Source organism: Ambystoma mexicanum, chromosome 13, assembly GCF_040938575.1.
Source record: "Ambystoma mexicanum isolate Mex_15411 chromosome 13, UKY_AmexF1_1, whole genome shotgun sequence".
NCBI lineage: Eukaryota > Metazoa > Chordata > Amphibia > Caudata > Ambystomatidae > Ambystoma > Ambystoma mexicanum.
In genome coordinates, this window is record NC_090938.1 from 243,674,408 (window position 1) to 243,701,775 (window position 27,368).

Here is a 27,368-nt window from a genome sequence, read left to right on the forward strand (position 1 = left end):
CATTCATTTTTTTTTTTTTTTTTCGTTTTCTCTGCTGATCTGTCCACATAACTACAGGAAGCAAAAGGGCTCGAAAGAACAGGACATCAGTTGGTTACAAAGTATTACTATAAAAATGAGCCATTGTGTAGAGAGGGAGGAGATGGCATGAGCAATTTCTGATTGGAGCAGCGTCATAGCAAGTATCATGCTAGAGGCAGTGATGAGGGTTTTGCTGGGGGGAGTTTGAAGAGGGAGAGAGAACAGTCGAGATTTGGCAGAGCTGGGAGAAGGACCTGTTTCCTGGCTGAAGCATTCCTATCTGCAAAAGCTGAGAATTCCAGATAATAACCCCGGTTTGAGAACGAAAGGCGCTCGTTTTCACTGGGGTTAATCTTCAAGGGAGCCACATTCAGAAAGAGAACAGCTGAAGAAAACTCGGGCTGAACAGATAAGGTAATTACATAAGTGTGGGGGCTGAGTGTGTACGAGAATATTCAGTCAGTGTAGGAAAGGAGATTCCTGTGATTTAATCACATGTTAATGTTGCAAATCGAGTTCTTTTCTCCGCCACTCTCTTTTCAGTGTATCACAGACAATGCTGTTACTGTGCTATTTTATTTATTTCTGTAAAGAGTGAGATCGTGTTTAAATGCAACTTTTATAATACAGAAAAATATTTGAAAGCAGACGGGTGGTGTGTTTTATATTTACCAATACAGTGCTGATGATGTGGGGAGATTTTTAAACAGTGCAATTGTCATTTTAAGACAGATGTGTGCATGATCATATTCAGTATGGACAGTTGTGAGTGACTGTTTGTAGCATAACTCGTTGGCGGTACATGAGCCAACGGGAAGAGGGACTCTCTGGACATAGTTCCCTACCGTATATAAGGTAGTGGAAATTACCACAAAATTACCACATATAGCTCTCTGTCGTAAATAAGTCAGTGAGATTGCCCATGGTGGCACACTAACACTAACACTGAAAATGTGGTATCCTGAAATGTAGGCCTGAGGTCTCTCTAGTGATTACACGAAAAATCTAAGCAAAGATAAGGGATTCTGGACATTGGGGCCACAAATAAAACAAGGGAATTATGCTCACCAAAATACCACCAACCACACATACCAACCACGCATACCAAATATGCATGTCTGGGTGCTGAAATAATGCATGTCCACTGTATTATTGTTGTACATGGCCCAATCTGAATACAAGGAGTGATTGTTGCTAAGTTATTTTTCGGCGGTAAGAAAATACCGTCAGGCCCCAAAGCTCCACAAAATACCCTACACGTCCAAGGCCAAATGATTATATGTTATTGTATAGCACTTACGCATAAGCTCTTTTTTTATAGAACAAATATGCATACATGTCATACAACCTGTATTGGAACTCATTTATCGAGCTCAGAAGGGTGAAAGGCTGAGATAGCCTTGCTGGAATTTCGAAACCTGCAACCTGCAGATCACACACACATCGCACCAGCGAGCGCTCAACCCACTGAGCTATCATATCGGCTGTAGTAAAATAATCAATTATTCTGTACTGGATATCATTAAATTGGTAACTGCGATTTAACAGCAGACCAGTTAAGTTCATCTGCAGGTCTGGTGCACATTTGGCCGCATGTCAAGCCTGCGTGCATCAGGAGGAATGTTTTGACCCTCCCCCTTCTGAGATGCACCATGTACTCAGCTTGTCAGATCCCAAATAAATATGCCAGGGAGGACTGCGCCTGTAGGCTGTGCCCACGGGTCTATGTGTATGTTGTGCGGTGAATATAGACAAATGTGTGCGGATTAGCCCTACATATTTCCAGAGGCTGATCTACCATTGTTCAATTTCATTTAAAAGTTTTAAAAAAGCAAGACTATTGCACACCCACCTTGCGGATGGTTCGAATTCCTCACACTACTACAGTGGCACTAGGCACAATCCAGCATGGCGCTCTGTCACCACAAAAGAAACCCGCATGGTCAAATCCGACACCTCCCAAAAGCTACAACAAACTACTAAATCCCACAACCAAACCAAACACTGGCTTCATGACACAGTGCAGCGTTGGGCATAAATGTGGAATTTTACATAGGCTAAATTGCTATCTGCTTGTTATCTGCTTGTCGAGGGCCACCTTAGGCTGGGCACTTTGACCAACAAGGAATGATTAAGTAGTCAATTATGGGCTGGGCCACAACGCCGAGGCCAATAAATCTGTCCCTTGATAATCAGACATCCCTAGCTTTCAGCTTCCGTGTGGGTCCTTGAGATTAATGAATTTGAAGGTGTGGCACGTTATACAACCTCAATCACAAAACAGGGAATTCGCCCAGTGGAATTTTCACTAAGATACCAATGCTCTGTTATATGTATATTCTATACACCGCACAGTTGCAGTCCTTTATCTACTCAATTCCTCCTATTGTTCATACATATTCACGGTGTGATCACATGCGTGCTCCGAACATGCAAAACTGCATTAAAGGAACATGCTTATTCCATTAAAAAAGTACGTGTTTTTGCATTGCTCGTCTGCTTTTCCAGATCAATGCATTTGTGTTGAGAACATATGCAAGTAGGTATCCCCAGCTGTAGGTAAATGGGCTCCCACACATCTGCCGGCCCTGGGGCAATCCATGGTGCAGTGCAAGTCCGGCACAGAGCATCGCATGGCATAGGCACGTTACATCGCTCTGAACATGGGAAAGACACGTGCTAGCACTAGCCTAGCAGCACCTAGAGACGTTAATCAGTGACAGTGCGTTGCATACAGACACAGCCTGTCTGGGGCAGAAACGCATCGGACATCTCGGTGCTCTTGCTTACAATGAAATCAATGGTCAATTGATGTGACCATTGTGACCAATGACCAAATATTTCTACACTGAATACAAGCTTTTAGGCACAAGGATTTTGACAAATGACCTAGGACACCGAGATGGAATGTCTTGTGATGATCGTAACAGAGATAACGGTAGAAAAAAACAGGCTATAACTGCAACTTGCGAAAAGCAAAATGCATAATCTGAAATTAATGCTGCTTATTCAACTGTTCAATGAATGCTGCGTGCAGGCAAAAAAAAGGCACCTCCTGCTGCCTGCTAGCTCACCCCACTTTCCCCGGAACCGGGGCTGAGTTTGTACCTTTTGCATTTAGTGATTGTCCAGGGGTCCTGCTTCAATAAACCCGATCAATCAATTTGCGATTCTGCGTCCCATGATACGGAGTGCACATGTGAATGGCCACGCGGGTGCACATCAGCAGAAGCTGGGGGGTCACTGCCTTTCACCAGTTACACGCTCCCTCACTCGATTCACGTACATGCATGGATTTAAGGCACTCTCTTATGCCCGCCCTTGGGCTGGCTGGGCTCCCCTCCCCAACGCTCATTTTGAAGCACTTACCTCTGTCGCAATTTGGTGAGATCATGTGTGCTGCATCTACACAGTTAATGGATGCCACGCATTTGGGCTGTCTCCCCCGCAGGATCCTCGAACACACATGGCGTCACGGTGCACCCTTTCACCCTGCGCCTCTGCGGTGTGTGTGACGGGAAGCCAAGCAGCTACAATGGGGGCTAGCACTGCTAATTCTTATTTCATGTCATTTAGTATTGTCCCATTTAATGTAGGTGGTAGGGAAACGGACAATTTCTTGTGGCCAATATTGAATGCTTTTTTTATACCTCCGGGGCACCAGCGCAAATGCAATGAATCACAACAAAAGGAGCGGCTCCTGGTCCATGAGCCGCTCCTTTTGTTTCGATTCATTGAATTTGCAACAACTGGCGGCGCCGCGCCATCACTGGATCCGCTGAGTGCACTGCCAGGCCAGTACGGCCCACGTGATGCATTCATTAAAGAAAGGTAACACTTTTTGCTGTGATGAGGCGCAAGCTGGCTGCTGAGCGGGTTGCAGCCTGCAGCCCGCAGGCAAGCCAGCCAGCCCTTAAGCACACCGGCCCACATATCGTAGGCCGACGGGGCCAATCCAACCCTGTCCCCAACAGTTGTCCCTGGTCCAGGTTTCTTGGCCTGGATGGCTGAGGAAGGAACTTTGGAGGGAAAAGACAGATGCACACGAGCAGTGGGATGCGCAGCAGTGGATCTTCATGACACTGGATTGTTGGAGCCCTTCACAGGTTTTGGGTCAGCGATGGTTGTCGTCCAGTAGACTTTTCTTCAGTACTTGTCCCGCGACTCAGCTGAGGGGACATCTCAGAATGTAAAAGTGTCACTGTAGGCCCAGAAGAATGCTCAAAAGGATTCAGATGAATCCACACTTCACAAGACAATGCACTGCAAAATGGCACAGGTCCCAGGGTATTCGTGGGATGGCGCAAAATGAAGGTGGTGTTGAGAATAGCGGTGTACCAAACTTCGGGTTCGAGTAAGTCTTCGGCCGAATTCCGGCTAAAAAATGCTATTCGGCTCCGGCCGAATAGTTTCTTGCTATTCGGCTCTTGCCGAATACTTTGACATTCTCATTTGAATACAATGCAACATGAACTCTGAAAGGCAAATATAGACTTCAGTTTGCAAAACTGAATAGAATTCGACCAGACAAATTGCTATTACACAGCTGAAAAATATCTTATATTGTAATCTACTCTTTAGGGCATGTTTTGTTACAGATTCTTAGACATAAAAGGTGCTCATCTTTTATACTTGGCCTGCAACAAAACAGGAACATCTTTTCTTTTGGCGAATACTTATAAGCAATGTGCACTTTTTTCAGTTGGAAAAAACAAACTGAAAGAAATGTGCACAGATACTTTCAGTTTCTGTCATGTCACTTCCCATTGCGTACGTCATAGTCCCCCACTTTTCTTTTTGTAAGGGCTTGAGTCCTGACTTCAACATTATCTGATATTTTATCAGGAATTATAAGTTGCATATGTTTGTCTATTGGCGAGAAAGAGTGGCTAGGATAAGTGAAAAGTGAGCAGCATTTATTTGGGGAGGGTGAATAGTGTTGAGATAGAGTTTACACATTTCAGATATCTTCTTGGCTTGTGTCCTGCATGAACCATTTTATACATTTCTATGTGAGCTGCAAAGAAGTTTCGAAACTCGACAACATCGACTTTGCAACTGGGTGGGAATGCAATACATCTGATTCACAAAGACAGTCCTTTTGCATTTGTGAAGCCTCCTACTTTAACTGGCACTGAACATGCAACTACATGTACATTTGGTCCCTTAATTTTGGTTAAATCTGCTTTATATCTGGCTTTTATACTTTAAATAAAAGATGCTACATTAATTACAATGAAGAGAAATAAAAATATAGAATGCATTTAAAATTATGCTTTATTTGTTTTTTTAATAAGTATGTTTTTTGAACTTTGGAACATGATTTCTTAAATAAAACAACTATTCAGCTTCATATTCGGCTTTGTCCGAATAGTTGACAAACTATTTGGTATTCTGCCGAATACTAAATATGCCATTCGGTACAGCCCTAGTTGAGACTTGTTAGGCCTATCAGTACAGGGGAGGAAGCCGTCTTCAAGAGATATTCCCTGTCACTCGAAATTCATGGTCAGGTCTTCAGTGCCCACTCAACGGTGGTTGCTTGACAGTTGCTGGGACATCCGGCCATGAATTCCTCTTGATATCTTCAGTCCAGTGGTCAACTCTGAGGGTCATCTCGGGGACCCTCACCTTTTATGCAAGAAAACTGTTTATCCCACCAATCACCAGACAAGCCTTTCATGCAGATCTGGGGGGTGGATGTCTAAGGGTACATCCATCCTTCCAGTTCATACTTGTTCCAGGTAGGCACAGTGCAGGACAAAGACCATGGGATTTTCAGTCACCTCCCCCACTTCCTGTTCTTTCTGGCACATCGATAGCCTTGGCAGGCTTTCCAAGGGAAGCCTATTAAGGACAAAAAAAACATGAAGACCTCTTCTACCCTGGCAGGTAGAAGGCTTAAGTAAGAACAAGTCATAATGAACAGGGCTTAAAAAAGTACAGCCACCATGTTGGGCAAATGGTGACCCCTGTGTCCCCTGCTGAGGTAGAAATCCACAAAAAGTCATGCAAAAAGGTACACTGCCACCAGCCTGTCAGACGAATTTGCAACAGTAACTAAACATTACTGAAACAGTGAGAAAAGGGAGACAATGTTTTTCCTCAGCACTCCATATAAGGTGGTGTGTGCTGCAATGACATGACTAGGAGGGTGCAGGGGTGCGGACCACACTGGGTGACACCCCTCACATGGGGTGATACCAGGGACGCAGAGTGCGCCTCCTCACCCCTAATGAAGTCACTGTAGGCTGCACCTTTGAGCAATACAAACGCATAATGCATTTGGATTGCTCAAAGGTTCAGCCTATTAGGCACTGCAGGAGCGGAGGAGGTGAGTTTGGGACAGGAACCGAGCATCAGACCGCACTAAAGCGAAATAACACAGGACCCTGGAAGCCAGAAAAGAAGATAGAATATGAATGTATTGGGCTTTCTTGGGATAGTGAGGAAACGTCAGTGAATGCTGTTTGGGTTTCTGTGTTGGTGTCGGGAAGGGATTTGGGGAGGAGGGTTCTTGGTAATAATGCAAGGAGGGGGCATAAGGCCTGCACTTTTTCATACATGCAACATTACTGTACACTCAGGCAGACTGGGCTATATAATAAGGAACAGGGGTTACAAACAGGGTATGTGAAGATATGTAAATGACATGGCCCTCAACTCTACCCACCTCTGCAAGACTCCCATGATTTCGCTATAGGCAGCCAGCCTAGCTGTGCTTTCGGGGACGGCATTATACTGGGAGTGTGGATGGACCTCTATCCAGCTATGTCCCTTTCCACATTCCCGAGTATATTTAATATGAACAATGTAGGGCCACTGGGAGCAATGAAGTACAGGGGTCACAAATACGTAGGGGTAGGGGGTTCATGTAGAAAATACAAACATCATGAATGGCTGGTGCACATCATATATGAAATGCACACATTCTGGCAATGGGCACATGTTTTAAAATGCTATAGTTCAGGGAAACATATCATCTGTCCGGCTTGCACAATATATATAAATACTAATATGTGCTAATCAACTAACAGCCCCCTCCCAATAACTTGTAACCTGTCATTAACAAATTAGTGCAAAAGGGCCTTAGATGAGATAACTGAAAATGAGTGTTTTTCTGCAATGCAGTTAAAACGTGCAGGCAGATCAGCTGTATGGCTTCATTCAGAATAAAACCAGTTTGTGTGGCGAGCTGCGTAATATGAAATATGCACTGTTAAAAAGACCATTGTGTTTTCGCAGGAAGAAAAGAAGAAAATAGAGGGATGATACATTTGTACTTTAGCAGGCGTTTGGAAAAGTACTGAGCAGGTTGAATGGGATGACATGTTCAGGAAGAGAGGCAGGCCCTTTTGAGAGGCAGCAGGAGGCTTTAAATGTAGCTGAGAGAGAGGGTGTGGGGTCAGATGTTTAGTGAGGTGCGGTGCAGAGGTTCAGAACCTGGCAGGCAGATGGGCAGGCTGACTTGCAAGGAGACCTGCTGGGCTGCGCTGGTGCTGGGGGATCATCACCTTCTTTATCAGTGACGAGCCAAGAGAGAAGGGGGCTTTCCACAACCAGCAGCACAGGAATCTTGCCAATTTCTAGGTGCATATGGGTTTTTAAGTGAGGAGTTCTGAATAACTACATGGCAGATAGCCAGTCAGGGTTAGCAAACTTTGCATGGAGGATTAAATGTTTAAAACAAGCTCTCTTCAATTGTTCATGACAATGAAAGTGTTTGGCTGCTGTGATGTTTTTTTCTCTTTAGCTCTCTCAAACTGTGTTCCTGCCAATTCCTCCACATGTAAGGATGTTGGTAAAATAACATGCAGAGATCTTTTGGTGGGTTTAACTTTGTAGTGAAAAACATAATTTTCTATGTTTATCTTGTACAACTCTAAATACATTGTATATAAAAAAAGATATTCCTTAAACAGATTGAATTGAGTTTTCTGTGCATGAATGCACTCACTGGCACTGAGGTTGTGAGTTTACAGAGAATAGCCCATTTTACTGCAAGTGGTAATTCATTTTACCACAGGTGGTAAAATCTGAAGTGAACTTTTGGTTTTCATAGTAAGTGAGTTTAGAGGTGTGTGATGTACTAGTATCCAAAGACTTGCATATTGTAAGATGTTTTGTGATTTGGCTGCTAGAGCATAGCTCAGCATCGTAGATAGGTTGCTGAGGAAAAAGTGACACTGTGAAATATAAGTGTAATAAGTCAGGTGGCTAGTATTGTGAAGAGGACCAGGGAAATGGACAGGTGTTAGGCTATATTAAGAGGGGAACGTTACCACAATAAATAAGGAACCGCCAATGCATTACTCCCAATAAAATATACCACACTGTACTACAATACCCAAATGTCACAAGATTAGATGTATCCCCTCTGGAAAATATATCCAACAACACACAGAAATACCTACACAAAGAGATTGGAAATATGAAAACATGTGGCTTGTTTTTAAAGAAGCAGGTAGTCATCTCGTTTTTATTGAATTAGAAGATCAAACCTTTGGGGAAAGATTTCTAAATATGCAAGCTACAGCTTCTATGTGGCACAAGGATGGTGGCCACTTGTGGGTGTTCCCTATCGGTTTTTCACTGTGGCTTATCCACCCTATCAGCCATGAAAGCGTGTCATGCTACTTCACCAGATCTACCTATTTTGTTGAAAATGCTGGGGGTGAGACGTGACATTTGCAGGACTAGGGCATGGTGGAAGGCATCAGGGCAAAGGAGAATACATTCCTAGCAGCAACATTTGGAATAAGGGTGTGCATAGCAGTGCATTTTCGAATCAATGTGAAGGGACACACACTAAGACTGGTACCCACCAAATGAAAACTTATTTGGCTAAGTGTATTATAAAGCTGCCAGCAAGACAGAAAGTTAACCATTCACTAACGATATCTGTGTTCAGCCAGCAGGGGTATGATGAAAGTGGGTAATACTAGCACTTATGTTTACTATGCTTAAAAGGAGGAAGAGTCTGGCATTAAGTGCTATATAGAAAGGTTAGGTCATGAACCTGGCAATACTTTCACTGCCGTTTGGTGAGATTCAAACCCAATTTAGCCAGGAACAACTGCCACAGCTTAGATACACCTGCACCATTTCTTGCCATCCTTCTATATAAAATATCTAGTTGCTAAAAAATATTTTAGTTATACATTTATTTTGTGCTATAATAAAAAAAAAAACATATTGGTTTCTAAACTATCAATCAGCCCCACACCTATCGTACACCAAAAGGGATCTGAACAGATTAGAAACGCAAGCAGATTATAAACCTTCTTGTCCAATTTTGGTAACGTGGATGGAACAGTAGGCTTGTCTCTGCAATGTCGTTGATCGTTAGCAGTGGCGTCATTAGGGTGTGTGACACCATGAGTTACTGCACCAGGTGTCGCCAACCTTAGTGACCCCACTGGTGTGCTGATCTCACAAAATAGAATACAGGAGGAAGAAATCTGTGTCTCCGTCCCTGGTCACATGTGTTATCAAACAGAAAATAAAAAGGGAATCTCAAGTAGCCCCCAGTAAGTGCTGCGTGTTGCAATAATAAATTGTAGATGACAGAAAACATGGAGGAAAGCATAACTCCATGCAAACGTATCAAAAAGAGATAATAGGTTTTCCCAAGGTTAGAGTAAAAGAATAAGTGTGGGAAAATGTTCTCCTTCACTCAGGAGAATCAGTTCAAAAGTCCAAGAGTCCAGCAAAAAGGCTGCAGGACTCACAAAGAGAGAAGAATTACACTCAAAAAGGAAATTCTGCCTAACAGCAGATGGTCAGGATGCCCCTATAAAACAATCTAGTCTTCCACAGGTCATGAACTGCTTGGTGCTTATGCCTTTTTCACCTTTAAAGATAGAGGCAACAATTTTATCCCAGAAGGCAGGTAAAGCACCAGGCCTAGATTTCATTCCTGCTGATATTTTCAAGGAGCTTAGGTGCTGCACTTAAGGTTTTTTAACAAACTTCTTAACTTGGGATAGGGGTAAGAAGTACATGGGCCTCAGTGAAACATTCAACATCCATGATCCAGCTTCCCAGTCAAGGCAGCTCAATTATGGAACTCCCTACCCCATGCACTTAGATCTGACCAAACGTTCAACAAATTTAGAAAGAACACAATAAAATGGCTCACTGACAATACTATGTAACCTGCACTTTCCCATGTACCCGCCACTTGTGCCTCACCTGGGCTAAAGATTGTGACTGACCTGCTACTTTGTAAATTTAGTTCTCTGATGACTGTTTGGCTATACATCGTCTGTACTTGGTATTGTCTCACCCTGTGGTGCCATGTTCTTTGAATGTGTAACTTCTGTAAATGTGTAACCTCTGTAACTAAGCTGTAAACCTACTTGTTCTCATGCAGCCTACTAAATCAGGGTCTGGTGCGCTCAACAAATAAAACAAACAAACAAACAAACAAACAAACATCAACAATGGGAGTCAACAAGGTTGTGTTTTGTCACCCCTACTCTTCTCGTTGTTCTCATTGTTCATTAGCAATTTAATAAAGATTTTGGAGCTCCCAACGGATGCCCCTCAGATGGGGTATACAGCTCCAATTAACAATATTATATAGGCTGCTGATATGTTATGATGTTGTCTTGTATTGTAACTGGCCACAAGTGCATGCCCCTAGAATGTTGATGCATGAATGATGAGCAGCTCAGGAGAATGTTGAGTGGGTCTGTCAGTGAAAGCTCCATGAATGTCAGTTGGGGGCCTGAGCTGGGTATGCAAGGATGGGCGGTGGATCTGCTCTGTATCTTACTGCTTAATAACTACCTGCTCATGTTCCTGTCCTGTCTGCTGTGCCACTGTACATACAAGAGAAACGGGTTGATGTACATTTGTATATATGTACAATAAAGATGTATTGGATCAAACCGAATGGCTCCACATCTGGTCTGTGCACGGATGCTCTGAGCCCAACCACACCAACCTCATCATATATAACAGCTGACTGAAGGTGAACTATTGGATTTCTGGTCACACCCGCAACACATGGGTCCTCATTCTAAATCAAATTTAAATAAGGTGTTTGATCAGTGGGTTGACAACGAGATACATTGTCTGGTGGCAAAGAGCAGTCTTGTGGAATATCTATGTAAGAAAATTTAGCACTTTTGAGTCCTATTTGAGAGGTGAGACTCTAGGAATCAATGGTTTTTACTAAAACTATGCCTGGGGATCGTACCGGTTGGGGATTTGTCTTCTACATGACCCAACGTATTGCTATTACTACATACCAACAATTGAAACCAGTCTGTGTTTCCTTTTTTTCTGCCCTTTATATAAAGCTCTAAGGTCTTGCTGGGCCCCTTATATAAAGCTCTAAGGTCTTGCTGCCAGAAGCAGCTTATGTTACAAGAAGGCACAAGGAATGTTTGTATTAAATTAGATTTCTGTAACCAATCCAATGACCAATTGAAAGAAAGGGCAATGCTCAGTTATTTGAGAAGTGCTTGGAAAGAGAGAACAGCATTCACAATGGCAAACATGAAACCTATTTCCATCTATGAACAGAAAAAGCTTTTATCTCTGCTGCAAAATGTAAATAATTTGATCTGATGAAATTAGGTTTTAATTTCGGTCTTATTACAAATGTATTGTGTATTAAGTCATTTTAATGATTATCCATCGTTTTTAATGTTCCCATTCACGTTTGTGTTTCGTAAATTGTTGACCTATACTTTTATGGTTTTTATACCGAAATAAAGTAAATATTAGGGGCAGTGAAGAGACATATTAGAGCCATTGAGCACTACCAAACAATTTTGATGTTTCAAAAGAAGCAAATGCAACAGATTATATTGATTCATTTGATCCATCTAATCTTTTTGAGAGCCACTTCTCTAATACATATTTCATGAAGATGAGTTAGGAGGTGTCAATGCCAAAGGTGTTGAATGATGTTTGGAGGTGCAAGAGTATCAACGTGCTGACACCAGCATCATCAGCAACCACCCAGAGATTCTTTGAGAACAAGAATACCACTGCTTCAGTGTTTCTGCCAGTATGATGGCGATCTATCCCTAATTTACTCAAGAACCACATTTTTAATATCTCAGTTAGAGAAAATATTGCCCAAACTAGAATTTGGGGATTTTAATAACAATCACAAGAGTAGATTTACACTTCTTCTGATGAATGCCAAGAGACTGCAAAGGGTAAGGTTCCATGCCGGTACCGAGGGGTCCTACGAAAAGTAGTTTTCATGATATTCAAATACAATTGGATGATCACCAACAACGCTTACCACAAACTGCTCAAGGCAAGAAAAGGGTGGTAAAACTCTTGGCCACATTTATTAAGGCGTGGAAAGTCCAAAATACAGGTCTAGTTGCACGAATATATGATTGAGACATTGATGCAATCTTCGTTGGCTTTTAGATTGATTTATACAGAGATAACTCAACCCCAACATGCAAAATTGAGATGATCTTATACATTGTCATTGATCCAAAAGGCAGCAAGTATTCTTGTCTACAGCAATAGCACATTTTTTCTTATGGAACGTCAAATCAATTGTTGCTCTAGTAAGACAAGGGAAGGTTCCTGAACTTGGTGCACTTTTACTGCATAACGTGGAACACTTTGCAACCTTTTGTAGCAACTTGATAATTGGAATGATGCAATCAAAGTATTCATAATGATGAGAGCAGAGTTGTTTTGATAATGATGAAGGCTAACATAATTCATAGCACTTTGGTGAATTCTGGTACTGCCGTGCCCCAGAAGTAGATCACTTGGAAAGGTTGCCATACGCTACTGACGTTAAATGCTAAATTGTATAGGGGCCAACATAAAATGTTAAAGATCTGGGTTCAAAAGGTGAAAAATAGGTTCTTAGGTCTCTTGATATGGTGGGGTTTAGCTGGCCTGTTCTACTGAATAATATCTAACCGGACATTGTTGCATTATTCTTTGACTTTTATAGGTATTCGTACTTACTCAAAGTGACCATCTGCAAACAAAAAAAATAATTTTCTCAACCTTGTTCCTGTATTAAAAGAACAGCAAGCTACTATTTATCCAGTGAAGATGGCCCTTTTCTAAAAGAAAGTGAAATCTGTCATTTCAGGCATAGTGACATCTAGAATCCTGGAATTGTAAAATCACTGTGTTGATGGGTGTATGTTTGTAACAACCATTGATGACGGATGTCATGTTTAACTCTACAAGACTGACTTGAACATCATTTTTTATTTTTGTATTTGTAGGGTATTTCGAGGTGCAACAAGACAAGAGGCTGGGGGAACAGGGAGGACAAAAGCAACACGATCCTACTAGGCCTTGTGACATTTGGAACGTGCAAGTGCAGTAATAGACGTGCAGGGGAGAGGGGAGGAGGGCAAGTGCCGGTCAGGAGTTGAAGGGCCCATGTGAAAAGCGAGTGCCAGGGGAGGCCAGGTGGACCGGGCCAGGGGAAAGCAGAGAGTGTAGAAGAAGGACATGTCATGAGCTAAGAGAGGGGTAAGATGCTGGAGAGGTTAAAAGGGTGTAGGCCCAGCCAGGCAATTATGGGGGGAGGGGCCCGGAACGGCAAGTGCAGGTAGAGGGGAAGGGGTTTGGGTACAGGGCTACCAAGTGCAGGGGTAGACTGGAATGGGTGGGGCTGGTGCCCTGAAGACTCTGAAGGAACCTGGCAGCCAGCCAAGAAGCAGACAGACATTATCAGCAGAGGGGCTTGCAAGAGGTATGGCTGTTATGGCCCACCTGTTTTCCTTTGTGTCATTATTTTAGTTTACCTGACACTGTTTTATTATTTTCCTTTTAAATTAGTCTCTGAGTTTCTCCGAGCTAATTGTGCTTGACTGGGCACTGCTTGCTTGCACGCATGCTGCACTGTGCGTAGCTTATACATCTTCAATATTTCATTTGTTTTACTTTTATTCTTCATCTGTTTGGCTTTTGTTGTTTCCTTGTAGCCGGATTTGACGGAGGTTGCGCTCGGGTTTACAGCCTATTTTTGATTTCTTTCACACCTTTCTGTGTAGTCCTGCAGGGAGAGGAGCGGACTGGCTCCGGTAATACTAATGTTACCCTTAAAAGAAACTCGAAGGCAGCGCAGTGGTCTAGCGCACTGGGTGCGCCTACTGCACGCAGAAGTTGCACCAAAGTTAAGCCTGTATGGGCTCGACCGTGTTGCGGGAGGGTCCAGGGTGGGACATGCTGCTTGCCCTATGTCCTAGACACTGTACGCTTCCTAGCGGCATGTTGACATAATGTTCACGCTTCTCGGCAAAGTGCAAAAGTAAGGTAGGTTGCGTCGCCTTATTGATTAATGCACGGTCCATGGTCTCTAATGCCCTGTCACTGTATGAGGTCCTAAGGGACACTCAACCAGATCTGGTCTTTGTAACGGATGCTGCAAGTCCCTTTTTCTCTCATGCCCTTCCGGACCACTATAGTATTATTCATTTTGATAAGGTCTCTGTGCACCCAGAAGGGGGCGTCGCTATTATTTTCAAATCTACTCTATTGATTTCTATGATTCCTTTTTCCCACGCGTCGGGTATGGAAGCATTGCTGGTGCGTTTTACCTTCTCACTCTTGGCACTTTCTCATTGTGTATCTGCCTCAAGGCACTTATCCGTTTTTTTTACATCTGTTCTTGGATCTAATTGCATCCCTTCAGGCTGACTATGTTAATTTAATCATCCTTGGCGATTTTCATTTGAGGGTTAACATTCCTATGTTACCGGATGTGTTTCAATTTAACGAAGCTATGAAGGATCTAGAACTTGTCCAATGTGTTAGTACTCCCACCCACAACGGAGGTGGTAGTCTCAATCTAATCTTTGCCCTAGAAACTAGTATTTCGACGGTACAGGTAAATCAAGTGCTCTGGACAAACCACAGTCTGATCTCTTTTACCATTCTATGCCCCTCTGAACAGTTAAAAGCTCCACCTGCTACAGCTTTGAGGCGTAACTGGCTGTCAGTGGACTCTCACAGTCTGTGCACCGAAATTAATCGCCAGTGTAAGACTGTTGATAGCATGGACTTTTATATATTGTCAGACATCCTTGTGGATGCTGCAAACCTTTTGGCCCCTCTTAGATTGTTTCAGGCCAGAAGACGGCTCGGAACCATGCTTTACTGAGGCTCTGAGGGCCTCTCGCTTGCTGGTGAAACAAGCAGAACGTAAATGGCGCCATGACTATGGAACTGCTGAGAAGGCCTCTTTTCGTCTTTTCTCAAGGGCCTATCACCATGATAGTATTTTGGCTACATAAGCCTATTTCGCCTGCAAAGTGGAGTCTGCCTTGAATCAATCTAAGGAGATTTTCTCTGTGGTCAAATCTTTCTCCTCGTTGTCTAGGTTCTCTCCTTTGGCACCCGTGTCTCAGGCCCAGTGTGACTCTCCCTCTGAATTTTTAAAAGTAGCAAACATTCATGCCTACATTTCGGCTGGTGAACCGGTTATGGTTATGGTTATGGTTACCACCTTCGTGGATGAGAGTCCTCCCATGGAGCACAGTAGCTGGAATAGGTTTCCAGTCTTTCTGGCCTCTGACATCTTTCAAGCTGTTGGATTTCTGAAGTCTGCCGCCCCTATTCACTTGGCTACTCTCAAAAAGATATTGCCAGATATAGTGCCTTGCATTGAAGAGGCAGTTAACGCATCTTGCCGCGATGGTGTGGTAACCTTGAAGCTAAAACAGGCTACGGTGATTGCACTCTTGAAGAAACCCTCTTTGGACGCGACAGTACTGGCCAATTTTCATCCTATCTCACTACTTCCGTTTTCTATGAAGTTGTTAGAGTCTATTATTGCTCTGCTGCTCTTCTCTTTTCTGGGGTCAGCTTCTGTCTTTGATCCTTTTCAGTCGGGTTTCCGCCCGCGCCGGGGTACAGAGAGTGATCTGGTGTCCGTTGGTGATGATTTAACCATGTTGGTTGATCAAGGCGGTGTGGGAGCCCTGATATTATTAGATCTGTCAGCTGCATTTGACACCGTTGACCATGCCGTCCTGTTATCTGGCCTACAGGAGGCAGGCCTCTCAAGCCCTGGCCTGGTATTTGTCTTTCTCACTCATTGTGGCCAATCCATCTCTCTGCCTCCCTATCTTTCAATTTCTCTGATTCTTTCTTGCGGTGTTCCCCTGGGTTCGGCCTTGTACCCCATGTCGTTTAATATCTAGATTCAGCCGCTGATTCGACTCATCCGTTCCTTTGGTTTTCATTGCTACTCCTATGCCGACGACCATCAGATCCTGGTCTGTTTGGATCAGGAACATGATGTCGTGGCCGCAAGGTTTCGTAAGTGTCTGTCGGCAGTAGGAAACCGGATGAGTCCGAATTGGTTGAAGCTGAATGGGGACAAGACCGAAGTCTTGGTAGTGGGTTCTTCTCTGATCACAGAAAAATGGGTGACTGTCCTACCCTGGTGAAGGTGTTTAAGAATCTTGGTGTCCTCCTGTCTTCTGATCTGTTTATGTCACTGCAGTTCAGTGCTGTGTGTAGTGTAAGACTGGCTGTTTCGTTCTAAGGGTTCTTCGCCGAGTCCTGCCTTTTCTGCTGGAAAAGCTGCAGCCCTGAGTGGTATCCTCCTTGATTACCAGCCGGCTCGATTATTGCAATGCACTCTATCTGGCACAACCTCTTAGGGTGGTGCACCGTCTCCAACTGCTACAGAATTTAACGACCAGTGTGGCGACTGCATCACCTTATGGTGCCCATATTAGTCCTGTACTGAGGGCACTGTATTGTCTTCCAGTGACCAAAAGAGTCCAATCCAAGTCCCTGAGTCTAGTACACCAGGCTTTTTTTAAACAAGGACCTGAATATGTTCAGGAAAAGTTCTCTCTGTATGTCCTAGGCAGACCCTGGCGGTTGGGAGATGCTAAACTACTGGCCATCCCAAAGATACGTAGGGCCTGTTAAGATGGATTTCTGAACTCTGTCTTGGAGGGGCAGAGGTTCAGAAGGCCAGCCTAGTTTCTTGGAACAGGGTAACCTCTGGACAAGCCAGACCAATCAGGGAAGCGATGGCGGCAGTCAAGACTAGGTCTCAAGAAGGGTGAGGGTGACTGAAAGCCCGCAATGAGCACACAAAGCAAGGACACTTACAAATTACTCCAAGCAGGTGTTATATTAAAAATATAGACACATTTATTACAAGGCCTTTGTAACATTGACCATAGTAAAGAATCACGGTAAAACTCAAGTAAACCAACACATCACAATCAAATACAATATATATACAATTACCAAAGGGTCTAAAGAGTTCGAAGCACGAAATATGCAGACCACCTAGATGGGGAGGAAAACAGGCAGTGCAAGTAATCGTTAGACCCAGTTTGCCTTCAGAGGACACCTAACTAGAAGGAAGTTCGAGCCCTACGAAGAGTGGATCCTTGTGCTCAAAAGTACCTGCACACGCTGGTGCCAACAGGCCAAGGGGAGTCTCTTCACGGAAATCAGGCAGTTCAGAGCGGTGAACAAAGGAGGGCGAACAGATCTACGCCACTCAAGCACGGCCTCCAATTGCAGGCAGAAGCAGAGCGCGAGTGTGAAAAAGGCGTGCTGTTTAACACAGCGAGGAAAAGCTAGAGGCTACTGCAGGAGGGCGACCGGTTCCTAGTGTTGCTACTCACCGGTCCCCGATGCAGGCAGACCCAGGCGTCTCCACGTCAGTTTCAGTGCTGGCAGGTTCAGATACGAGCAGGGGACGTCTCAGTGTCGTGTAGATTCCGCGGCAGCAGAAGTTAGAGTTGAGGATATCCCAAACGCAGTGAACCCGCACAGATTGTTACCACAGCAGGGCAACGAAGCGGTTGTGTGTATTTCAGCCCAATGTACACGTCTCACTTCAGACCTGGGAATGCCAAGTGTACGAATCGTGTGAGAGTGTCAAGGACTCGGAATACAGCAGCAACCTGACGGCGGTGACAGAGCAAGACTCCTGGGTAAGCTGGTCAGTCCACTGGATGGCCCAGAGGCGCTTCCGAAGGCTTACCTGCAGGAGATGATGAAGATGCCGAGAATAGTCGTTCCCACTATTCCAAAGGGTCGAAGTACCAGTACAGGCCTTCTCGTTCGATCAGAGGCAGAATGGTTTCACAGGGCGACAGCAGTGCAGAGGAGCAGTCCTTCAGCGGGTCACCAGCGATTCCTCGGTTCAGCCTCTTAGTTGCAGGATACTTGGCTCCTATATCCGTCGTTCGTGAGAACTCAGGAGATCGACCTGATAGTGGTGTTTCCAGCCTCCTCTTATCCAGAGTTCCCTTTGCCGCCAAAACAGAGAGGACCCAATGGGAGATCTGCTCACAAAACACTCACACCATACGTGGACCGATCACGGACCACGGTGGTCCCAGGCATTCAAGACACACTAGGGTGGCTCTCTGGCACCCAGGATGTGTATTGGGACCAGACATCCCAGCCCACATCCTGGAGGCACACACAAGGCCTGTAGACGCCCGCGAAAGCATCTGCGTTTCGCGGGAAAGTACATGCCCAAATAAGGATGGCCCCGGGTCGGCTTGACCTGGGGAAGGTGAAGGGGCAAGACGGTCAACGGACAGGACAAAGAACCTCGTGGCATGGCCATTTTGGAAGCCAGGCCACCCATTTTGGCCAAACGCAAGAAGCGCGGTTAACAGGGCAAAAGGGAGTTCAAAACACAAAGGAACGATCGCTGCCACCAGTCCCGTCCGTGACATACTTGCACAGTTCGTTATAAATCCATCGAGAGTTACTAGGGCCTGTAGAATGACTAGAGACCCACGAGCGCGGTAATGTAAGTTACGGTGCACTCTTGTGCCATGTTGCGCGAAAGCTGCAACATGAGAAAAGAACTACGGAAAACAATGTTTCCCGGTACTGACTGTCTTAAGGGCATATCAGTTTCCCTGTAAGAATGGAGCGAAAGCCCAGAGGAGTGCGGCGGAAGGCTGCGCTTCTCTGGCAAAGTCTAGATCAGGGTGTAAAACAACAGCAAAAAGTTTGGGGGTTGCCAATGAAGGAAAATTACCTACAATATGAAATCTTTCCCAACACGGCCCGCCTCGGTGGCCAAGCGTTTTCTTTCGCGGCTGGCCTGCTTTGGAATGAGCTAACTGCTGACCTGAGAGCTGTAGTAAATCATTTCAAATTCAGGAAAGCTTTGAAAACATGGTTGTTCTAAGGTCCCCAATTATGGCTTGTACCTTTCTGCCATACTCGCACCAGGATGCCTTTAGTTGATAGTGCGCGTTACAAATCCAAAAGAAAAAAAAAAGGGGGAGAGGAAAGGAAGATTTGAAAAGGATAGCAGTGACTGGAATGGGTGGGCCCGGTGCCCTGAAGACTGAAGGAACCAGGCAGCCAGTCAAGAAGCAGACAGGAACATTAGCAGTGGAGGGGGAGAGGAAAGGAAGAAGAGAAAAGGATTGACTGCATGCAAAATTGTCTGACCTACTTTCCATGAAACTATGTCTAAAATAATTGCCAAAATAATGGCAGCCTTAATGAAATACACATATCCATGGTAATTTTTTTTTTTTTTAAACCTTTATTTTTGTTGCACTTGGTCACTACTTTCACTTGGTTACAGAGACATCATAATTATAGACATTACATTTTACAATATGAATCACATTACAGCATCAAGTTGTTCAAGTCCGCTTTTCTCGGCGAGATACTGTTTGTACCTGCCCCAAATGTTTTTCGGGCGCGAGGCTGGGAGCACAGTATCGATATACAGTTCCTCCATGTCGTTCGCCCATGCCATGTCCCTTTCCCAGTCCGCCTTAGTAGGGGAGTGCGCACTCTTCCATCTGAGGAGGATCGCCCTTTTGGCGAGGAGCAGACTTACATTCAGAAGCTTTCGCCAACTCGGGCTTATTTTCTCAATTGACCCCAACAGGCATATCCGTGGAGTCCACTCTAGTGGGTGGTCTGCCATCTCGTCTATCGTCTGACATACAGCTTCCCAGTATCCCCTCAGTGCACTGCACCCCCAAAGCATGTGATAAATGCCAGCATTGTCCGCATGGCATCTCGGGCATTCCCCTGTCATGGTTGGGTATATGCGTTTGAGTTTCTCTGGGGTGTAATGTGTTCTCTGAAGAATTTTATAGTGGATTAGCCTGTATTTGGAATTGCAGGATATCTGTTTCACGAGTGCACAGTATTGAGACCACTCCTTTTCCCCCACCTCTTCTCCAAGGTCCTGTTCCCATTTTGCCCTTGCCGGACGCTGCTCTTGTGGGCGTGTGTGGAGTATGGTCTTGTACAGTGTGGAAGCTGTTATTTTTGGCGTCCCCCCATAAACATGTATCCCAGTCCCATGTTGACTGGGGGTTCATCAGGGAAGGTTGGCCATATATTTTGTGTAGCTGCCCGCAGACCAGAGTATTGTCGCCTAGCCGTAGGTGTGTTACCCACCTCCTCCCTGATATCCTCCCATCGAATGAACTGCCCGTCCACAAATATCTGCCCCCATTGTGTTATGCCCTTAGCAGACCAGTGGCGGGCCGTCTCTCCCTCTGACGTAAAAGGAGTCTGCGGCATACCCCAGAGCGGCATACTAGGGTGATATATCCTTTCAGTATTGTACATTTCAACAATCCTGGACCACGCAGTGATCACCACTTTAGAAGGTCTCAGGGAGTTATAATGCTTAACACCAGACCGTGTAATTTGGTGGAGCGCTAGTGTGGCCTCTTTTTCCAGTTGGTTAGGTACTGGGCCCGCTGGGTTGATAAACGTCGTCGCCCATTGGTTCGCATGTTGTGCCTGCGCGCTCAGGTAGTAGAGTTCAAAGTCTGGGGCCATCAAGCCACCGTACATGTAGTCGTTTGTAAGTGTCCCCCAGCCCACTCTCGGATGGCCATCCCATACAAATGAGGAGCACGCGCCCGCAATTTTAGTGAATAAAACACGCCCCGGCCACACCGGCACCGTGCTAAATAGGTAAAATAGCTTAGGAAGGATTATCATTTTCACCAGTGCGATCCTACCCATCATGGATACCGGGAGGGCCCCCCAGCGCTTTAGTTTCAGGCACAACGAGTCCACAAGCAGGTTGTAGTTCAATGCTCGGGATAGCTGAGCAGTCCGAGCAATCCATGCTCCCAGATATAGAACATGCGTCGGGCACCACTGTAGCCCATGCAGGTCCCGTGGCTTCTCCGTGGCCCCTGTGATAGGGAACACTTCTGATTTATTAATGTTAAGTCTGAGTCCCGAGAGTCCACCAAACCTCTCCACCACCGCCAGGACCCTCCCCAGTGTTCTGTCTGGATCTCTCAAATATAGCAGAATGTCGTCTGCGTACAGGTTTATGATGTGCATTGTTGCCCCTATTTTTAGCCCATAGATGCCGGCGAGAGCCCTCAGTTCGTCTGCTAATGGTTCAATTATCAGGGCAAACAGCAATGGCGAGAGCGGGCAACCTTGTCTCGTGCCCCCCCGGAGCTCAACCTGCTCAGTTAGGGTGCCGTTAATTCTAATCCTGGCCTGTGGGGACGTGTACAGTAACTTTACCCATCTCAGGAAGTTCGGGCCAAATCCGTAATTTCGCAATACCCCAAACAGGAATGGCCAGGACACCGTGTCGAATGCTTTGCGCATATCCAGCGACACTGCTATCGCCTGCTGATCCGGGGGGGTCGTGGTTAGGACCTCATGGCATCTCCTAATATTAGTAGCTGCTGACCTGCCGGGGATGAATCCGGCCTGATCTTCGTGGACCATGAATGGCATCCACGGTGTCAGTCTTGTGGCCAGTATCTTTGCTAACAATTTGGCATCTGTGTTGATTAGTGATAGAGGTCTATAAGACCCGCAGTCCTCTGGGGGTTTACCAGTCTTAAGCAACAGTGTTATCACCGCTTCCCTCGTGGACGCTGGGAGCTCCCCTCCCTCCAGAGCCTCGGTCCACATAGCCAGTAACCTGGGTGCCAGAAGGAGCTTAAATGCTTTATAAAATTCTGCGCTTAGGCCATCTGTACCCGGGGCCTTCCCGTTCGGGAGAGCTTCGATGGCCCTTATCACCTCCGCCTCAGTTATCGGGCTTTCCAACACCTCTCTCGTGTTTGCAGCCAGCAGGGTCGTCGGGATACGGGATAGATACTGCTCGATCTCACCTTCAGTGGCGTCTGACTGGGGTGAGTATAGCTCCTCGTAGAATTTATGAAACGTGGAGCGTATACTGCCCTGATCTGTAGTAACCGTGCCCTCCGCCGTTGTTATACATGGAATGTCGGTCGGACCCCTCTCCCCCCTCACTGCTCTGGCCAACAGCCTCCCCGGTCGTTCGCTCTCACCATAGCGGCGAGCGGCCGCCGGTCTGTCAAAGTAGCGGATCTCTTGATCAGCCGCCTCATTGAATTCGTCCAGTGCGTTTTTTAGGTCTAAGGCTAACTGAGGCGTCGGTTGAAGCTCATATTGTGATTGTGTAGCAGCTATTTGTGTTTCGAGGCGTTGCATCCTATTCCTTATATCTTTGAGGATGCCACTCTCACTCGATATAGAGGCGCCTCTAATACACACCTTGAATGCTTGCCACAAAGTCGCCTGGCGAGACACAGAATTATCATTAAATGCAAAATACTCCAGTATGTGCTGTTCCAGCGTGTTCCTATAGACCAGGTCACGCAGCGCTGCAGGTTTAAACCTCCAAGGGGGTCTATTCACTGCTTCGCCCGGTAGTCGGAGGTCCAGCACTATCGGTGAGTGGTCAGAGAACGTCCTGGGCAGTATCTGTGCTGCGAGTACCCAGGCCAACACTACGTTGTCCAGTAGCCACATGTCTATCCTGGAATGCATGTCGTACACCGTGGAGTAATAGGTGTATCCCCTCTCGGATGGGTGTAATGTCCTCCATGCATCTTTTAGTCCCAGGTCTGCCATGTGAGCCATTATCGCTTGGGCGGCCTTAGTCAAAGTTCTCACCTGTGTTGAGGTGCGATCCATGTCCACATTCAAAATGGTATTGAAGTCCCCCCCGCAAATCAGGTGGGCAGTTGGATAGTGGGCCAGCAACCCGAAAAGTTCGGTGTAAAACACCGGGTCATCCAGGTTGGGACCGTAGATATTGAGGAGGACCACCTCTCTATCTTGCAAATTGCCATGTACCAAGACATACCTGCCCCCCGGATCATACCTCACCTCCTTGCACGTAAATCGGAGGGTTCTGTGTAACAGTATTGCTACTCCCCTGGCCCTATTCGAGTAGGTTGTGAAGTATTGGTGGGTTCCCCACTTCGGCGCCAGTTGTTCCCCGTGTTGCGGGCCAATGTGTGTCTCCTGTAAGAATAGGATTTGTGGGGCATGTCTGTTAATGTAGGCCATGATTTTCCTTAGAACCCAGGCCCCGAACATTCCAACTCATGATTCTGATATTCTCAGAGCTCATACCCGCCATCCCGTTCAGTGTGAATGCATTGTGAATCTGTAGAAGAGTGTCTCGTATAGTTCCCATTCGTGCAAGTATGTTGTAACCTCGTGCTTTTAACTTTCTCCCCATAACAATAACACATCCCCACTTCCGTCCCGATCCCACCTCCCCCCACCCTCACAGCACCCCGAACTTCTACTGTGCTTAAAGAAACCCCCTCCCCCCCACTAACTTTTAGCATATGCACCTGCAATTGGGGGGCCTGCGGAGATCCCCAGGGCCAATGCTCTTTCAGACTTAGAAAAAAAACAAAACACTTAATCGGATCCGGCATTACTCTCACACATATTAATGGCGGCAAGGACAGTCCCCACGTAGCACAAACCGTAGACACTGATTTCCCACCTTAATGAATGTCCCCCTCCGGGGAGAACTGTTGAAGCAAGTGGAGCGGGCATGCATTGCCGTACCTCTCCGGGCCCTCCCCAGGGAAGTCATTCTTGATTAGCGTCCTCGGCGCTCCCCACGTCCGTAGGGATGTGCGTCTCCACAAAGTTGGCGGCCTCCTCAGGGAAGGTGAAGAAATGGACTTTGTTCTTGTACAGGATCTTCAGTCTCGCCGGGTAGAGCATTGCATATTGGACCTGTCGTTCCCTTAGCAGTTTCTTGACACCCGTGAATTGTTTCCTTTCTTGTTGCACCGCCAGTGTAAAGTCAGGGAAGATCCGTATCACGCTAGCCTTCCATCTCAGCTCCTGCTTCTCTCTTGCCGTACGTAATATCAAGTCCCTGTCCCTGTAGTTAAGCACACGTGCGATTATTGGTCTCGGGTACGCACCGGGTTTCGGCTTTGGAGCCATAGATCTGTGTGCACGCTCTATTAGGAACATGGGGGACCACCCTGGGTCGCCCAGCAGGTCGCGGAGGAGGGCCTCAACTCCTTTCTCCATAGAGCCCTTCGTCGCATCTTCAGGCACCCCATCAATACGGATGTTGTTCCGTCTTGATCTCGCCTCCAAGTCCTCGCATTTAGATTTAACAGTTCCCAGTTCAATCGCCATTGTGGACACCGTGCTTTTCAGGTTTTCGAGCGCCTCTTCCGCGCCTGATATTCTGGTTTCCGCTTCGGCTATGCGCGTCGTAGTTTTATCCAGTTTAGCCTTAATGGATGCCACATTTGCGGTGATCCCGTCGAGTTTGTCGTTCAGGGCGCCGAACCCCTGCTGCATAGCGAGGAACACCGCTTGGGGGTCCATCTGAGCTTGCGGTGTCGTTTGTTGATCTGGGGTGGGCGCCGGGGGCTCCATCTGCGAGGTGGTTTCCTTCTGGATATTTGTGGTGTACTTGTCGATGGCCCCCCTAGTCTTCTTGGATCCTAGGCTCTTGGGCATTATCCGCTGTTATTTGTATGGACTGATCGCCCCAGGCCACCACGACCCTCAGCACACCCGCCGACAGGCGCCCCCGATGCCTCCGGTGCGCAGGGTCGACGCCCCCCGGGCTCACGTCGTCGCGTGATCGAGTGTCGTCCCTCCTCGGCAACCCCCAGCGGACCGACTCTGGGCCCCCAATGTTCGTGCGTTGTCAAGCCACGGGAGGGGGGGGGGTCAAGAGACCGTGCCGTAGAGGAGACCTCAAGCCTCTGGAGCGAGGGCCGTCGGGGGCCCGATTAGCAGTTAGGAAGTGTAGCCGTCGGCTCTCGCCAGGCAGGCAAGGTTCCCGTGTTCCGCCGTAGCAGTCGATGGATGGTGGGGCGAAGCCGAGGGGGCGAGAGGAGGGCCACAGTATCCAGCCGGGTTAAGCAGAGGCCAGTAATGAAAGTTCCTCCGCGAGCAGGCCGCGGATTGCGCTCGCTTTCTCCCGGGCTCCTCCCCTCTTCAAGGCGGCCGCGTTAAGGCCCCAGGCGCGGGCGCTCTCCAGAGCCGCGATAAGTCAGGATAGCAGCAGGCGTTCGGCCCAGAATTTCACCTCCGGGTAGCCCAGTCACCACCGCACCCTCCGTGCGTCACCCGGGTGTAACCGGACCCGTTGTGCGGATATATTTGGAGCTCGGCCCTGGTTCACTCCGGAGCTCACACAGAAGCGGCCATCTTCTTCTGTGCGCAACAGCGCCCCCCATATCCATGGTAATTTAACAAGACCAAACAGAAATCATTAAGGTATGAGTGACGACATCAAACACAAGAGTGTTTTGAAACATCATGAGATTGGATGAACCTGCTTTAAAGACTCTATAAAAAGGGATCAGGATATACAGCTCTGAGCTGCAGGTAATTTTGGCCACCCCACCATCAAACTCGGAGCATGCCCGTCTGGAAATGTGCCGGTTAACGGAATTACATGCACTCTAATTCTGGACTGGCATACTTGTAATGAGGCCCAATATCTTGATTCGTTTTACCAACTTTTATTTCTATTGGAAATCTGCTAGCGATCTCATAGAGTTCTAGTAGAGATCCGAAATAGATCAAGTAGAGTCGAAATCATGGTCATATTAATTATTTCAAATGCCATCTCTATGTTACCCTTTCCACAACCAGGTATTTCATTAAAGTCCTTGGCCAGAGTCTAGCCAGTTTATTTTGAGCTGGAAATCTTTGACTAAATGTAAAGACCGCTCTCTCAAATAAGGAGTACCTTCCCTGACATTTTCAAATGAACTGTGCTTGATTTTACATCAAGCCATCTCCTGGTTGGAGGAAGAGAGGAAGGTTTTACTTCAAAAGTTTTGGAATTAGAAATATACAGGCCGATTCATGGAATTCCTGTGCGCTGAAATTTTCGGCGCAAGCGTGCAAAAGCATGCGAATCGCAGTGCAAGTGCGAAAATCGCAGCGAAACCTGCACACAGCGATTCATGGAAGTCTGTGCGCGTGTAAATCCCTGGATGTGCGCTAATATCCTGTGTGGCGCACGCTGGCAGCGCACACAACAAAAGTAGGCGGAACAGGGGGTGTAACACGCGGAATGGGGAACAACGCGTGAAAAAGTGGGCGTCACGGGGGAAGTACAGGAGGCAAATGCGTGGAACGCCCACATGCGCGCCTACAACACGTATTCATGGAATCGAACGGGGCTAATGCGTGCGCCAAAAAAGACGCGCTAATCCGGAAACACGTACGCCAGCAGGAAGCAGGCGTACATGGACCCGCGCAGCATAAAAGTGCACGCAAACAACAAACAAGCTCAGATGCCAAGATGAATATACCGTTCCTAGCAGCAGTGGTCGTGGGATACCGCAGGAGGAGGAGGAAGATAGTCAGGCCCAGAATTTTTACACCCAGAAACAGTCTTTTTGGGATGCCTGATGACCAGGTGTATGGGAGGTACAGGTTTCCACCTCACATAATACTCAACCTGGTGAGTGAGTGGGAGGATGACCTCACATCACCCACCCTGTGCTCCCAAGCACCCAGCCCCCTGGAGAAGGTCCTCAATGTACTGCACTTCTTGGCCACTGGATCATTTCAGCGGACAAGTGCTATAGTGGGGGGGTGTCACAGGCCACGCAGTCACGCTGCCTACACCAGGTGTTGGCGATCATGACTGTACGCCCATCAGTCCGCAGGCACATATACCTGCCCAGAACACCTGCAGAAAAGCAGGCTGCCGTCCAGGATTTCTACGGGGTGGCACAATTCCCCAAAGTGCTAGGTGCCATTGATTGCACCCTTGTGGCTCTACGTCCCCCCAGGGCATCTGAGCACATCTATAGAAACCGCAACACTGGCATTCCATCAACGTGCAGGTAGTATGTGATGCCCAGGGAATCATCACCTCAGTATATGCCAACTATCCAGGGTCCACCCACGACAGTTTCATTTACAGAATGTCAACCCTAAACCGGGACCTAGAAGGTGGGCGGCATGGCGATACATGGCTGCTTGGTGAGTACAAATGCCACTGCACATGCATGCATGTCAGCTACTGAGTAATATCACAACCCCACTAATGATACCCATCACCACCTCCCCAGGGGACAGTGCCTGCCCTCTGAGCACCC